This window comes from Peromyscus californicus, unplaced genomic scaffold, assembly GCF_007827085.1.
Source record: "Peromyscus californicus insignis strain IS unplaced genomic scaffold, ASM782708v3 Scaffold_17__1_contigs__length_78620276, whole genome shotgun sequence".
NCBI lineage: Eukaryota > Metazoa > Chordata > Mammalia > Rodentia > Cricetidae > Peromyscus > Peromyscus californicus.
The window spans coordinates 58,616,711-58,631,884 of record NW_026294469.1 but is presented as its reverse complement, the minus strand read 5'-3'; the positions used below and the strand labels follow the sequence as shown (position 1 = coordinate 58,631,884).

The 15,174-nt window shown below is 43.8% G+C and overlaps 1 protein-coding gene across 1 annotated transcript in view; it reads right to left on the bottom strand.

Moving 5' to 3' along the window:
* The window catches only part of Ccdc68 (coiled-coil domain containing 68), a 42,068-nt gene extending 28,551 nt beyond the window's left edge, over positions 1 to 13,517 (bottom strand). Inside the window, exon 1 of the mRNA XM_052741488.1 lies at positions 13,431 to 13,517. The gene's annotated coding sequence lies outside the window, so the exon portion shown is untranslated. The remainder of the gene's footprint in view (positions 1 to 13,430) is intronic.
* Between the last annotated feature and the right edge of the window lie 1,657 nt (positions 13,518 to 15,174).

The following is a 15,174-nucleotide window of genomic DNA, read 5'->3' as shown; positions in this document are numbered from 1 at the left end:
TAAAAAAGTAAAAAAAAAAATTTTAAAGAGTCTTAAGACACACACAGCCAAATACAATAGATGAATCTTGTTTGAATTTTGCCTTAAACATACTAGGCATAAGTAGTTTTTGTTTGTTTTTGGTTTTAGATTGATTGGAAAAAGCTGCTAGTGAAAAATTCTTATTACATACTGAGAAGTAGCTTATTTGGTAAAGTGTTTGCCTTACAAACATGAGGAGCTGAAATCAACCTCACTGAATCCAAGGAAAAAGCCAGGCATGGTGGCACTCATTTGTAACTCCAGCATTCCAGAACCAAGAAATAAGTAGATCCCTGAAACTCACTGATCAGCCAACCTAGCCTATTTGACCAGTGGTCTGTCTCAAAAAAAATAAAAAATGTGGGCAGTATGTGAGGAATATCAGGGAGGTTGTCTCCTGACCTCTGCATGCATGCACACGCATGCACCTGCACAAACATGAACAGACACACACATGTACACACACACACACACACACACACACACACACACACACACACACACACACAAAGAACCCTTTATGTTTCTAAGTTTAAAGGAATGAAGACATCCTTTTAGAAAATTGTCTGTTAGTGACACTTGTTGGGATTTTTGTGGGTAAAATAATAACAGTAGGACCTGTTGTGGAGGAATAAACAGTAAAGATGGAGGTCAGACAAAGACTACATTCATGTCCTATTCAAAAGTTTGGCAAACAATAGGTGGCTTGAATCTACGATGTTCTCCACAGGTCAGCATGCTTGAATACTGATGGCACTGATTTGGAAGGTTACAGAGCCGCTAGACGACTTTTGGCTGGAGGAGATGGGTCTCCGAAAGGCTGTAACTTTTCAGTACTGTAGCCAGGCCTTGCTTTTGATCCAGTGTCCTGTCTCCTTGTCCTTCCTCCAAGCAAGGAACTCTACCATAGGGTCCCACCACAGAGCCACCCTCTCAAAACGGTGGGCCAAGGTAAATCTACCCTCCTTTAAGTTGGACCTCAGATACTTTGTCCCAGTGATGAGAAAACTGACCAATAGAAAACAAGCTACAATACATTCTGTGTATAGAATCTGAGTGTAGAATTATTGGACCTTCTCTACTGATTGGGAGGTTAAGACTCCCACAGTGATGTCATCTTACCCAAGATCACAGTAAAACTAACAGAGACAAAACTCAAACCCCGGTCTTTTTCACCTCAAATGCAAGGGTATTTCCACCCCATTCAAACTGTGTTCCCTAGAAAGAAACAGCAAAATGCTTAAAATCTAGCAATGACCCACGCTGCTAAAAGACAGAGAGAATTTTTATATTGGCCTGCAGCACTTTGCAAGAAGATTGCCTCTAGGGAAGCCACAAAGCCCTGAGTTTATCCTTTAATCTTCAATGAAATTGACAGGGCATGCCAAGAATTTTCCATTTTATTGCAAATCCTCTCAGAAGGCAGCAACGGTTCTCTTTGTTTCAGCAGAACTCAGTTTGGCAGCATCAACTCCCCAAGCCCGCTGTGTGGAACAACATGGAAGTACTTCCCTCTCTTGGGCCTCGGAAGTCTCTTCCAGGATTAGGGACTTGGTCCACAACAACATTTGAATGCTCAAAGAAAAATAAAAACCCCTTAGAGACAATAAGCAATGTGTTTAGAAACTTGAAGAAGATGGTCAGCAATCTATACTTTTGCCTTCTGTCTGGGCCTCCTCTGCTTGCACAGCCTACAAATTATTTTTTTTAATGCTTCCAAATAATCCAAAAGTATATCATCTCATGAAACGTGAAAGGTATATGAAGTTGAAATTTGTAAGCACTAAATTCAGATAAACACATGGAGCTTGAACCTGAAACATACTCCAATTCGTGTTTTGTGCACCTGTTCCTCGGACAGGTGGTACTGTTTTGGGGTGACTATGAAGCTTTGGACAGTGAGGTGTAGCTGGCAGACGTGGGTGGTGAGAGGTGAGCCTTTGAAGGTTGTTAATCATCCCTTTCCCCCCCTCCCTGTCTGTTAGCTGGTCTGCGTGTTGTCGCGAGCCTCCACCGTGTGCTTCTGCTGCCCTCCCTTCCCACCAGGATGTACTGAAATCTCTCGGCGATGAGTCAAAGCAGACCTTCCCACCCTAGGTCGTCTGTGGTCACAGCAGTACTAAAGTAACTAACAGTGTCCGTTTACCTATATACGAAGTTCTGCCGTAACACAGGGGTGGGTGGCTGTTTGCTGGCATACAGTCCCTGATACTTAGGCCCTACAACAGCACAGGTGAGCCTCTACCACAGAAGCAGTACACAGCAAGCAAAACTAAAGTATTTACTAGCTGTCCATTTCCAGGGAGGAAAAGTCTGCTGATGCTGGCATCAGGGCATGGCAGGGAGTAGGGACTGTGGCGGTGGGTGACTGGAGGCAAGCAAAGCCACCGCCCAGCTGGGGCTGTTTTCTCCACTGCAACTCACTTCTCCACAACCTTGCTGGACTGAGGCACTTTCATTTTCCTTTTTCACATGGTATGCGTTGTATGCATGCATTTCATCACTAAACTCGAATCTTCAGGGGGAAAAAAAGTCCCCTGCTTTCTTTGACTTTCCCAATTTCACTATCACATTGGGCCCATGTCACATTTTCTTCTCTGCCTTTCATTCCTAATAAAAATGGCATCTCCTCCTTAATCCCTGATAAGTCACCCTCAATTACGTTCTCTCAAAAACACCATCCTCCCTACACACTAGTTGTAAAAGTTACATACAATTTTAGCCTGAATTTATATATATGTAAAATAAGGGGGACAATCCCCCCAAATGCAAAATGGGTTATTCTTATTGGCTGGTTGCAAGAGGCACTCAATGGACCAATGGACTGCAAACGCCAATGCTACTGCACTCTTTTTCTTTATTCCTAATCACCTCCGAAGACGAGCCATCCATAACAGGGGAGAGAAGTCAGACCCCTGTGGTTTGAAAGCTTTACATCCAATGGTATCTATATGAAATTAAATTCCGCTTCTCTTTGGTTCAGAAAACTTTTGTGTCTACAGTCCCTGAGTGGAATAAAGAAATCCTAGATAGGGGTGTGTGTGGTGGTGGGGGGGTGGTGCAGGCAGTGGGTAGCAAAGTCCAACCAGCCATATGGCATTATCATCCTGGGGAAAATCCATGTTAGCATTTTATTTCAGCCAGAAGTAGATTAGACAGATAAAATGTTCAAAATAAAACACAATCAGTTAATTAAAGTGAGGAAAGGCTTTATTTGTTTTATGCTAGGATGGATTGAAGACAGCTTCCATGTGGCACCGTGCCAAGAGGAGGTATTTCCTATATCAGGCCTTGTAAACAAGGCAGCAGGGGGTGCTGGGCAGACCATGCTCCTCATCTTCAGCCAAGGCAGCTTTGCTTTTTCTTACCACACAGCCCACAAGCTAGGGAGCTCTCCTAGCTTGATGGCCCCTTAGATACATCACCACCCAGGAGACAGCCAGCGTGGGTTCTCCCCCATCGTTCAGTGCCTCAGTTTCTTTTATTGTAAAATTCAGGAAATATTAACTATTAATAATAAAAATCAACAGGGGGTGGTTTGTGAGTTAATATTTGTCAAGCACTTAGCACACATAATACATAATGAATGATTTGCACATGTTTGTCAAATGAGTAAATAAAATATGAGACAATTATCCATAATTAAAGCTGAAGAGCAGGCTGAGTGGTTTTTTTTTCCCCCATTGGGGAAAAAAATCAGGTAATAATTTGAAATAGTCTGCACTCTGAGCTGGGCTACAAAGGGAAGTTTGCTTGAGGGGCATTTTGAAATTAGCAAATTATATCAGTCATTCCTTATTGCTAAAGCATCAGTAGTTTGTCAACATATCCAAATGATGATGTTAGCCATAGTTTACAGTCTACATAGCAATGCAGACATAGTGTGGTGCATTGTTTTCTGTGAGATAAACCAACACACCACTGGACCGGGATGATGTAATTAAACCCACTTCACTGTTTAAAGACCTGAGCAGAGCTAAGGGAGTATGAAGTAAGCTCATATAAGGCTTTGCTACCCATCTGTCTGTGACCCTCCTCCAAATTTACAGGCGGAAGTCCTAGCCCCCAGTATCTCAAAACAGGACTCTCTTTGAAATAGGGTAACTGCATGTATAGTAAGAGTAAGTAAAAATGATGTGCCACAGTAGCAGAGCGACCTCCATTCCAACTGCAGACACCTTTATGTGTAAGGGGGGTTTGGAGATGGACTCATTAGAACAAGGCCATGTGGAGATGAAGGCACACATGGAGTGATGTTTCAAGGATTTGCCTCAAACCTCTAGCAGCCTGGAGGGAAGGCTGCAACAGACTCTTTCCGTGTTCCCAAACAGATCTAACTTGCAAATGCCTGGATCTTAGACTTCCAAACTTCAGAACTCCAAAATGGCAAACCTCTGTTTAAGCCACTCAGCTGGTGGTTGTAGGTTAAAGCTGCCACTGTAGGGATCCAAGACAGGGCTACTTGTCATCAAGAACCATTAACAAAGGCATTTCCTTTCTTGTAGTAGAGATTTCCTGAATGTTGCTGTGGTAGGAGCTGTGTCTACAGGTTCAGTCTCTGAAGACTGCTACATAGAACTTTGAGTTCAGCAAGGGAGGCAGAGAGGAATACATAAATACGTGGGGGGGGGGGCAGCGTAAAGAATAAAGTGGACTGGGGGAGCAGGATGAAAGAAAGTGCTGCTAAGAATAAACACAAAGGAAGCCAACCCAGGGAGGTCCCACTGTAGAAAAATTTGGAACAGATAAAACCTATGGCTACCTGGAGAAGCAGATTCCAGGTGGAAGCGGGAGGAGGGGTAAAGCGGATTTGCTTGATTTCGTTCTGAGGGCACCATGGCAGACAGTACAGAGCAGTGGGCACTGGCTACCCAGAGCATGATGTGCCCCCAAAATTGATGGAATCACCATTTACATTCAGCCCTAGTCTTGAAAGAAAAATCCCCTCACAAATCCACCAAGGAAGAAGCAGGAAGTGGTGGTGGCCATTGGCCTCCCAGGAAGAGCCCCACCTGCTCTTCCTTAGTCCTAATCTTACAGAATTAGCCTCACAGGGACTCTCCCACTTTACAAACCTGGTTTTTCAACTTCCCCACCAATTCTGGAGGCAAGTACACATCCTTACAGCAGATTCTTACTAGCAATGTTATTCAGGTAATTACAGTGTTCTGTAAGCAGGAGCCCTGACTGGTTTTGCCACATTTTCTGCGTTTTCAGGTTTCAGAAGTTTGGCCCTGAGCTAACAACATTGTTTGGTTTTGATCACTAGGAGATATGTATGCTTTGATACCAGCTCAACTGTAAAAGTAAGTTAGGAGAAAAGTCCCACAGGATGAGCAGGTTGTGAGGGGAAGGAACCATGCATTTCCAAGCCTTGAAGAGAATTTTATGCCTGGAATATTAAGTAGCACACCTGTTCTGTGACATTACACAGCACAATGGTGATATTCAGTGTCTGGTTGTAAGCCCAGGTGACAGGTTTCACCTGAAAATGAAGCACAGCCCACCAAAAGCATGCATGTAACACAGAACCCAAGCTCTGTTTCCAAGCCTTCCTCTATGATATTCTTAGGAAGGGTTAATTCTGTTCAGCCATGTGTTTATTCTTCAGTACACACACACAAGTGTGTATTACGCATAAGTCCTCGAGAAAATTCCTAGATATAAAATATAAGGTATTTCTTTGGAAGAGAACTATCACTGCAAGTACACTATATTATATAATATGTCTGTATCATAGGAATTGCTTGACGTTGTATTTGCAGACCCCTCCCAGCTTCAGCCTTTCTGCCCGCCCCCAGTGTTCCACTTGTGTTTATCTATAATCCATTATCCTCCCTCCCTTAATTTGCCCCTTTCCCACACAAAAGTTCCCTTTTCCAGTTTCCTGGCCTCCATTTGGGCTCCAGGTTAAATACCCACAACAAATTAGAATCTGTATGTGGGAGAAAATATAAAACATTCATTTTTCCAAACCTGAGTAACCTCATTCAAAACAATTTTTTTCAGGCCCATCCATCTGTTTGCAAACTTCACTTTTCTTTATAGCTGACTAATACTGTGTTTACGTATAAACCACTCTTTGATCCACTTGCTTGTTGATGAACATCTAGTTGGTTCCATTTCCGAGCGATTGTGAATACAACAGCAATGGACACGCAATGAAGCGTATCTGTAGCAGGTTACAAGGTCTGCTGGGTACATGCCTAAGGGTGGTATCACTAGGCCACATGGCTGTTTTTGTTCTTGGTTTCTGAGACACCTCCAGATTGACTTCCAAAGTGACTGCACTAGTTTATGGTCCCACCAACACCACATGAGTTCCCCTTTCCCCTGCCTCCACACCAGCACTTGCTGACATTTGTACGGCCATTCCAACTTGAGGGAAGAAGAATTCTAGAGCAGTTTTACTTTTCCTTTCCCTGATGGCTGAGAACACTGAGAACTCTTAGTGTGTCCTTGCCATTTGCATTTACATTTCTTCTCTTGAGAAATTTTTGTTCAGTTCCACAGCCCATTTCTTCTTCTTCTTCTTCTTCTTCTTCTTCTTCTTCTTCTTCTTCTTCTTCTTCTTCTTCTTCTTCTTCTTCTTCTTCTTCTTCTTCTTCTTCCCTCCCTCCCTCCCACTCTCCTGCTCTCCCTCCCTCCCACTCTCCTGCTCTCTCTCCCGCTCTCCTTCTCTCTCTCTCTCTCCCTCTCCCTCTCCCTCTCCCTCTCCCTCTCCCTCTCCCTCTCTCTCTCTCTCTCTCTGTCTCTCTCTGTCTCTCTCCCTCTCCCTCTCCCTCTCCCTCTCCCTCTCCCCCACTTTCTGACAGCAGTCTCCCCTCCCTCCTCTCCTCCCTGTCTCTCCCAAACCTCCCTATCCCCTCCCCCATCCAGTCCTCCATTTCTATTCAGAAAGGGCAGGCTTCCCATGGATATCAACAAAACATGGCATATCAAGCCGAAGTAAGACTAAGCACCTCCCCTTGTATTAAGACACAGCCCATTTTTAATTGGATTATTTTTGTTCAGTACAGGGAAAAGCAGGAAAGAGGAGGGCTAACTGAAGGAAGGTGGTGTGAAAAGCCACACAGAAGTTACTATCTCACAACCCAACCTGAAAGCACCAGCTGAAGGGATAGTAGAAGACACGTGAAATGAAAGAAGAGGGGGGAATACCAAGAGCTATAGGATTATGTTGTAGAATATTATTTTAAGGTGTGTTACTTTTGACTATGTTGCATTTGTTTAACTCTGTGAAGCTGTGTTACTGTGCCTGTGTAAAACACATGATGGTCTAATAAAGAACTGGCCAATAGCAAAGCAGGAGAAAGGATAGGTGGGACTGGCAGGCAGGGAGAAATCTGGGGGGAGAGAGTTAGATAGGAGCCAGAAAAGGAGGAGGACTCCAGGAGTCAACCACTCAGCTACACAGCCAGCCATGAAATAGAGTAAGATTTACAGAAGTAAGAGAACTGGAAAAGCCCAGAGGCAAAAGATAGATGGGATAAGTTAAGATAAGCTGGCAAGAAACTAAGCCAAGCTAAGGCCGGGCATTCATAAGCCTCTATGTGTGGTTTATTTGGGAGCTGGGTGGCGCTCCCCCCCCCACAAAAAAAAAGAGTAAAAAACCCACAACAACAGGATTAAGCAAGAATGGAAGCTGGAGAATGGAGGGAAGGAGGGAGTCGTCGAAAGTGAGTTAACCAAAAGTAAGGATGTATGAAAACCCTGTACTCGGGAAACTAATTTCAAAACACAACTTTAAAAATTAACAAAAAGATTTTGAATGGAATTAGCATTGGTATTGGTCAGGGAGACCCCAGGGATCTCCAAAACAAGACAGGCTATTGTCAATTGTCATTACCCTTCGTAACCCATCATAACTGCATGGTAAGGCCCTATTGCTGAACACACCACACACTTGACTTCTGAACACAGAGAAATAAATAATCACTCTTAAACCAGCCAGGACACCTCCCACCTCTTGATTTCATAGAGCCAGAAGGTGCTATGTAGGCTACAGGAAGAGAGAAGATAGCAATAGTCTTGCTCAGGGCTGGATCCTGCATGGTGCAATACCAACCCGCCAAGGCAATGAGCTCACTGGTGGAAGAGTGGCATGACTGTTAGGGGGAAAGAACTGCTCCACAGGATGGAATTTCATGCCTTGTTCTGTAGTCCTGGTCAAATGCCCATGGATACAGATCTACGGCTCTGGTCTGGGAGTGCAGGAAAGGCTGACTATGAAAAGGGTATGGAAAACAGGAGCCAAGTCACGACAAAACTGTTTCACATTGTGCTGTGACAACAGAGACAAAGAGAGCCTTCTAAGAGGAGCAAGACAGTTCATCACTGATTTTCCCTGGCTACCCACTGGACACACTGACCAGGGAAGCAGTGAGGTGATTTTCACTCTTCCTCCTCTCCCCCAAATTCAATCCCCCAGTCTCATCCCCAGCTCTGTAGCATACTGCCTGCGGAGGCCTCCCCTCTGGGCACTCATTGCCAGAGGATCACACTATAGCCCTTCTCGACACCCCATCCTTTTGTCTCAACTCCCACTGACACTCCTGGAAACCCTCTGGTCCAATCTAGCCAGGGAACCATGACCACCTGTGTGGCCTCTCCTCCCTCTCCAGGGGTCTACCCAGATTACTGTGGCAAATTCTGCTTTTCTCCCTCCAGAGGATCCCTTCAGCCCCCTTCTAGCCCATCCCCATTCTTAAGTGTCAGCTCCCAATACCCAGAAAGACATTATATCCCTTTCTCCCAGTAGCCACCACTTGGCAGTATCCCAGAAGCATTCCCTACCAGTCAACCCACAGTTCCACATTCTCCTAAAAACAAGAGAAGACAAAGGAAAGCAAGGAACAAAATACCCACCCAACAAAAACAAGACCAGGTATCAGCACCTAGAATTACAGTCATCCTAAACCCAGATGCCTAGACATCAGCCTAAAAACACAAATAACGGCCGGGACAATACGTCTCCACTGGAGTCCAGCAACCCTACTACAGTAGCCACCCCCACCCCAAATGCTCAGAGATCTCTTTGAAGAGGATGTGGAAAGAGTATAAGAACCCGAGGAGATGGAAGACACCAAGGAAACAAGGCCTTCTGGACACAGCACACCGACGAGCTCACAGAGGCTGTGGCATCATGAACAGGGCCTGCACTCATCTGCCTCTGATGGGCTCCTAGAAACAAGAGAGGTAGACGGACACTGATTTCCATCCATAACCCAAAAGCTATCTTTATTTGATAATCACTTGCAAATGAAAAGTTAGTTTTCTCCAGGGGATTCTCATGGGCAAACAAACCACTCTTAAGTAAGTCCCATGCCCAGCAGCAGATGGCTAGAAAACTAACTCAGTGGCATCTTTGAAGGTTCTTTATCTCATAATGTTTTATCAGGGCTTTTTGTCTTTTTTTAACCCTACAGGTCCTTTGCATATATATTATGACTTTCACTTTTGTGTTTTTATGGGATTCCTGTGTGTATGAACATGTGCATCTCTGTGTTTATTTGTGTGTCTTGTGCTTTTCTTTGGCTTTTTCTTCTCTTCTTATTTTATTTTATTTTCCTTTCTTTTAGTATTATTTCTTAGATGCCTATTTGTTTTCTAAAGAGAAACAAAAGGGTGTGGATCCAGATGGGATGACAGGGAGGAGGAACTGGGAGGCCAAGGGAAGGGAAATTGTAATCAGAATATATTGTTTGAGAAATATCTATTTTCAATATAAGGGGAAAAAAAGAAAGTTAATCATGAGCACCGGGTACTAACATAAAAGAGCAGGAAGAAATATGTAAGAAATAGATGAGTATTTGCAACAAGATCTAATTTTGACTCATGAACCTTCAACTCCTCTTGCAGCACCAAAATACCTGACCCTTCTGAATGGTTTTCTTGAGTCCCTTTACACGCAGACTATTGAAGCAATGACTACGAAATCTGTTCAGAGCCTGAAGCAGCCAAGGCCTTTCTTTCTGCTACCATCTATGATCCTTTCTGTACAATGAAGATGCCTGGCTTTCCCAAAACACCATCCTACCTAGACTCCAGTGAAAATAGAAAGACACTAGAGAGCGGCAGATAGATGCCCGGTGTTGACAGTACGGACGGACTTCCTTCTGTCAATCTTAACAACATAGATGAACTCGAGGAAAATAATCAGAAGGCGCTCACAGCTCAAGGTCTATGGAGTTCTTCCTCTCGGTGGATCCACACAGCATGAGGGATGCTTCCACACTAATTCCTGAAGTGTGTGTCGGGGAAAAGGATGAAGATGGAATCCTGGATGGGGAACAAACTACTTAGGGGGCATTTGGAATGAGATTGCCACTGCAAAACTTTTCCAAAGCTTCTGTTTTGTGATATTGGAAACCGTTACCAAGGTGGGAAAAACAAAAGGTGTGACTAGGCTCAAACAGTCAGGGACTCTCACAGGACCTTCGGGAGGCGCCTTTGACATTTCAAACAGAAAAGTCGAGCTGTGTATGAGAACACATTCAACACAGAAAATAATATTATTTGATTCAGGTTATCTTGTCCTCAAATTAGGCTTTCTTAAAAATTTCTTGCATTCTAAGTTGTCCCCCACTCCAAAGAAGACCTCATGCCCTCATGCTATCTTACTGTTCATGTTTTCTACAGTGGGAACTTTAAGCAGTGACAGAAAGGCACTCATGGAGACATTGTCTTCTCCCCGGATCTCAGAACCCGGGAACTCTTTACAAGAGCTTCAGCTCAAGGACAGAAAAGCCTTAATCATCATGCATCACCTTCCTCCAAAGGCACCCCTTGTCAAAGCACACAGCAAGGTAAATGGGGGCCTAGAAAGCAATCAGTTTCCTGAATCCTAAGTTATTCCCAAAAGTCACTCACTGCTTTTGCAACATTGGGACAAGATTACTTGATTTCCTAGACAGTTTCAGACAGAAAATTCCACTGTTTAACAGGAATGAGATGATATATGTGTAATGGTGATATCAAAAATTGGCTGGGGATGTAGCTCAGCTGGTCCCTGTGCTTTCCAAGTGTGCACTAGGTCCTGAGGTTGGTCCTCATCACTGCAGGAAATCAGATATGTTTCAGAGTATTTTGATTTTACCTCCAACAAACCTGTTTTCAAGGAAACCGAATAAAGGCAAGAATAACTTGAACATAGCTGATTTGCCCCCTATGGGGAAGTGCAATAATTGTTGCTATGTTTTTTTTCTAATTTAAAGGGGAAAATAATTATGTGAATAAGTTTTTCTTAAATTTAAAAATTTTTGCTCACATTTCTCTCCAGAATCCCTGCTACCCAACGCAACACATTTAATCTTTAGTTATTCTTTAAGACACTCACATTTGACGTTTTAGGCTCAATAGTTCCATGTTAGTAATATTAAACCAAGAATCCATAGTTCCTAAGTTTTCCCCAAATCTACAGGAAATAAAACAGCACTGGCCAAAATAGCATGGAGTTCTCTTCGTTGTAGATTTAGTTATAAGTGAGGAAAACTTCTTTCAGAAGGAAGTTTCTCGTATCCATGTCAAAATTGACAGGCTGCTGTTGGTATGCTTCCTGATATCTGATCGTACAATGCCCTGGAGGGATCCAGTGTTGTATAACCAGACAGGAGTGTGTCTTCCTGTGCCTTCAACATGGAACATGGTGCCAGGCAGGAACACCATACTGACCTAAAGAATGTGTGATCTGGTCCACAAACTCACAATTGCTTCAAGTGTTTTCTAAAGCTGAATGTAAATCAACAACCCTACTAACATTTGTTTCCCAAACCCATGTAGAGGGCAGATTTTGTGCTTAGCAAAATGTAAGTTTATTTGAACAGGTTATTAAATTAATCAAACACAAGATACTGTCAGGTGACTATAACCTGAATCAATCCACAAGTTGTTTGTAGCACATGTTTGTTGATTTGAAATGTTTCGATCAACAAATGGTCATCTAAATTGGATGCACCTGTCTCAGTTCAAAATACATGAACCTATACAAGTTTAATCACTTTTCAATTCTCTTCACCATCTTTTCTCTCATCAGCAATTTTCTGAAGTAAATATTTTTACAGCTTCGGTCAAATCTAACTTACATTTTTTTAAAGCATCTTGGCCAAAAGGTGCATTACACTCCAAGTCCACTGTTGGAGCACATTTGAAATAGCCCCAAGCTCAAAAAAATGATATTATGTGGATTCATTCGGGTTGTGGCTCCTATTAGTAAGTCTTGAACAGTGCCTGTGTTTATTTCAAAGTCTCTTTCTGGTTAGGACAGAGAATCAATTTATTTTGAAATGAACAAATTAACGAATCTTAAGACCTTGTCTGTCTGGGTCCTCTTTTCATTATTTCTGGAGTTGAGGAGCCACACAGTGTTCTTACCTGCCTGAAACACAACAGCATAGTCTCCCTCCCCTCTCCCTTCCCTTCCCCCTCCCTCTGCATGGAGGGACAGAGGGAGAGGAGCACCTCAGCAACCACAGAACAAGAGCACCAATTGTGCTCGGCCACCTGACACTCTGGCCCAGCTCAAGTTTCTGGAAAACTAGTCTTCAGTAGAGCTGAATATTTAATGGCACAGGGGTAACATCGGGAGGCTAGACCACCTTTTGTCATTCCTAAACTTTCTGTTCGCCACTCCTAAGTATCATCTAATTCAACTAACCTTTATATAGCACAAACGGAAGGGGGCAGGAGGCTCAATCCTTCGAGTAAAACAGCTGTGAGGTGACTGACAGTGGAACATTATTATGTCCTGGGGCTGGAGGCATGCGCTATACTCTGAAGTTTATGTTCACTTTTTTTTTTTTCCTCCTGAAAGAGGCTGAAAATTCACAACCACGGTGATCCTAGCACCCGAACTGCTTCTGAAGGTGATTTTGCTCGCTGGCATCGCTGCCCAGGCCTGTCTAAAATCTAGACCGAACAGCAGGAAACTGCTCAGCAGTGGGCTGTCCCCTTGCTGCACCTGCAGCTTCGCCACTCAGCGTTAACAACTGATACCTTTGCTCATCTTTGCTGCTGAAAATCGCGGAAGCAGAAACGGCAGCGCCAGTGGAATCAGCGTTTTCTGCAGGATCGCTGAAACAGGCAGACAGCCGGTGTCTCCGGAGTTCTGACTAAGGGACTGAATAACAACACCCTAAATAAACAAGCAGGTGTGTGTGCCCTGGGGTGGATTCCTTTGTAGGAGAAAGGCAACTTTCTCTCTTCCTTGAAACTTCGGGCCAGGGAATTCGAGCGCCCAGAACAGAGGTTCCAAGAAACACCCTCCTCATCTCTTCAAGACCTCTTCCCTCCTTTCCAGGAAACGTCCCAGGGCGCAAAGCTCCACTGGGTGACCCGCTCCAAGGTCACCTGGCGTCCCCTCCCACCTGGCGCGCCTCTGGTGCGGCCACAGCTGTATGGGGCTCGCCTACCTTGGAAGGCGCTCAGTGCACAGCCCCGCCTGCTGCAGCTCGGGAAGATCCGGGATGAGCCCAGGGTCGGTCCCCAGCTGGTGCAGTTTGGCGACTGTGGGCAGCTAGTGCTCAGTTAGGTAGGGCGTCCAGGGCAGAGTCCAGTGCCGGGCGGGCCCCGTGGGAGGAGCCTCTGCTCTCCAATGCCTGGGACGTGCGGAACACGCCCTAAGGGGCCTGTCCCAGATGAGAGGCCCTAGAGGAGGGGCCCTAGCTGATGAAGAACTATTTGCACCTAAGTACACAAACTCATTTCGTGTGTGTGTGTGTGTGTGTGTGTGTGTGTGTGTGTGTGTGTGTGTGTTTTAATAAAACTTTATTTGGGGATGATCTGAAACCAAATAGTTGAAAATCAGGAGGAAAAGTTCCCTTGACCCCCTCAGTCAGTGCCCCCAAGGTACACACTTTCACAGAGGTGGGTGTGTCGAAACTGTGAAGTTAGCAATGTCTATTACTGTTATCAAACCTCAAACTCTCTGCAAATGTCACTAGGTTTTTAGCTAATGCCTTTAACCCCCACCCCCAAGATCCCATTCAAAATGCTACACGGCATTAGTATAAGTCACCTTGACTCTGCTGGTCTGTGACAGTTTCTTAGTCCTTCCTTGTTTCGAAGAGCTTTAGAGATTTGAGGTACACCAGTGAGGTTTTGTAAGTATCCCACCTGTCAGGTGTCTTTCACACGTGGTTATGTGTGTACCAGGAAGAAAACCACAGGGACCAATCCCCTCTCGTGGTCAAGATGATAGCAATAAGACATCACTGGCAATGTTGACCTTGATTCCGTGATTAAAGTCAAGGCTAGGCTAGGTGTCTCCGCTGAGTTACTATTTTTCTCTTCTCACACTGTCTTCTTTGTATTGAAATCATTCAATTCATTTTACTCCAAGTGAGAGGGAGATTGAATTCTACTTCCTGTAGTATCCAGACATTATTATTTAAGGCTTTTTTCCCCTTATCTCTCACGTATCTGTACAAGATATTTATTTTAGGGGAGACCATTTTAGTTATTTTTCTATGTCCCTTCGAAAGTTTACAAATGTTTAGGTCTTTGAGGAAAAACAAACAAAAAAAAAAGACGCAAGACCAAACAACAACACTTCTTTCTTCACTCCTCTCACATTTAACAGGATATGAAAAACTGCTGCCTGACCCCGCAATATCAAAAGGTTTTTCAGAATTTCCCTTTGAACCCAACATATCTGAAGGAAGGAAATGGCATTTTCTCAATAAATTAATGTGTGTGGATTATGGCCCAATTGGAGAAGCAAAAGTTGGTAGCTTTTTTTTTTCAGAACTTGATATTTTTATTAAAGCCAAAGAAACAGTAATTTTCAATAATGAAAGAAACCTTATAAAGGCACCCTTATAAAATGAAGCCTTATCTTAAGGAAGACCAGTGAGGTGGTTCAGAGAAGAGAGGTAACTGTTTGCAGTTCTTTCCACCTAAATTCAGTCCGCAGATCCCACAAGACGGCAGGAGAGAAATGAGTCTGAACAGCTGCTTTCTGAGCTGCACAGACAGACATGCTCAGTACACATATATTTACATACGTACATACATACACACTGAATTAATGAGCTAGTTTGTTAATTTTAAAATAAAACAAACTAATGAAATTATCTTTGGCAAGAAAGAGCAAGGGATTGAAAACATAAAAATGATACTCTTAAGGTGATGGCTCTCAGGTAATTTTCTGTCCAC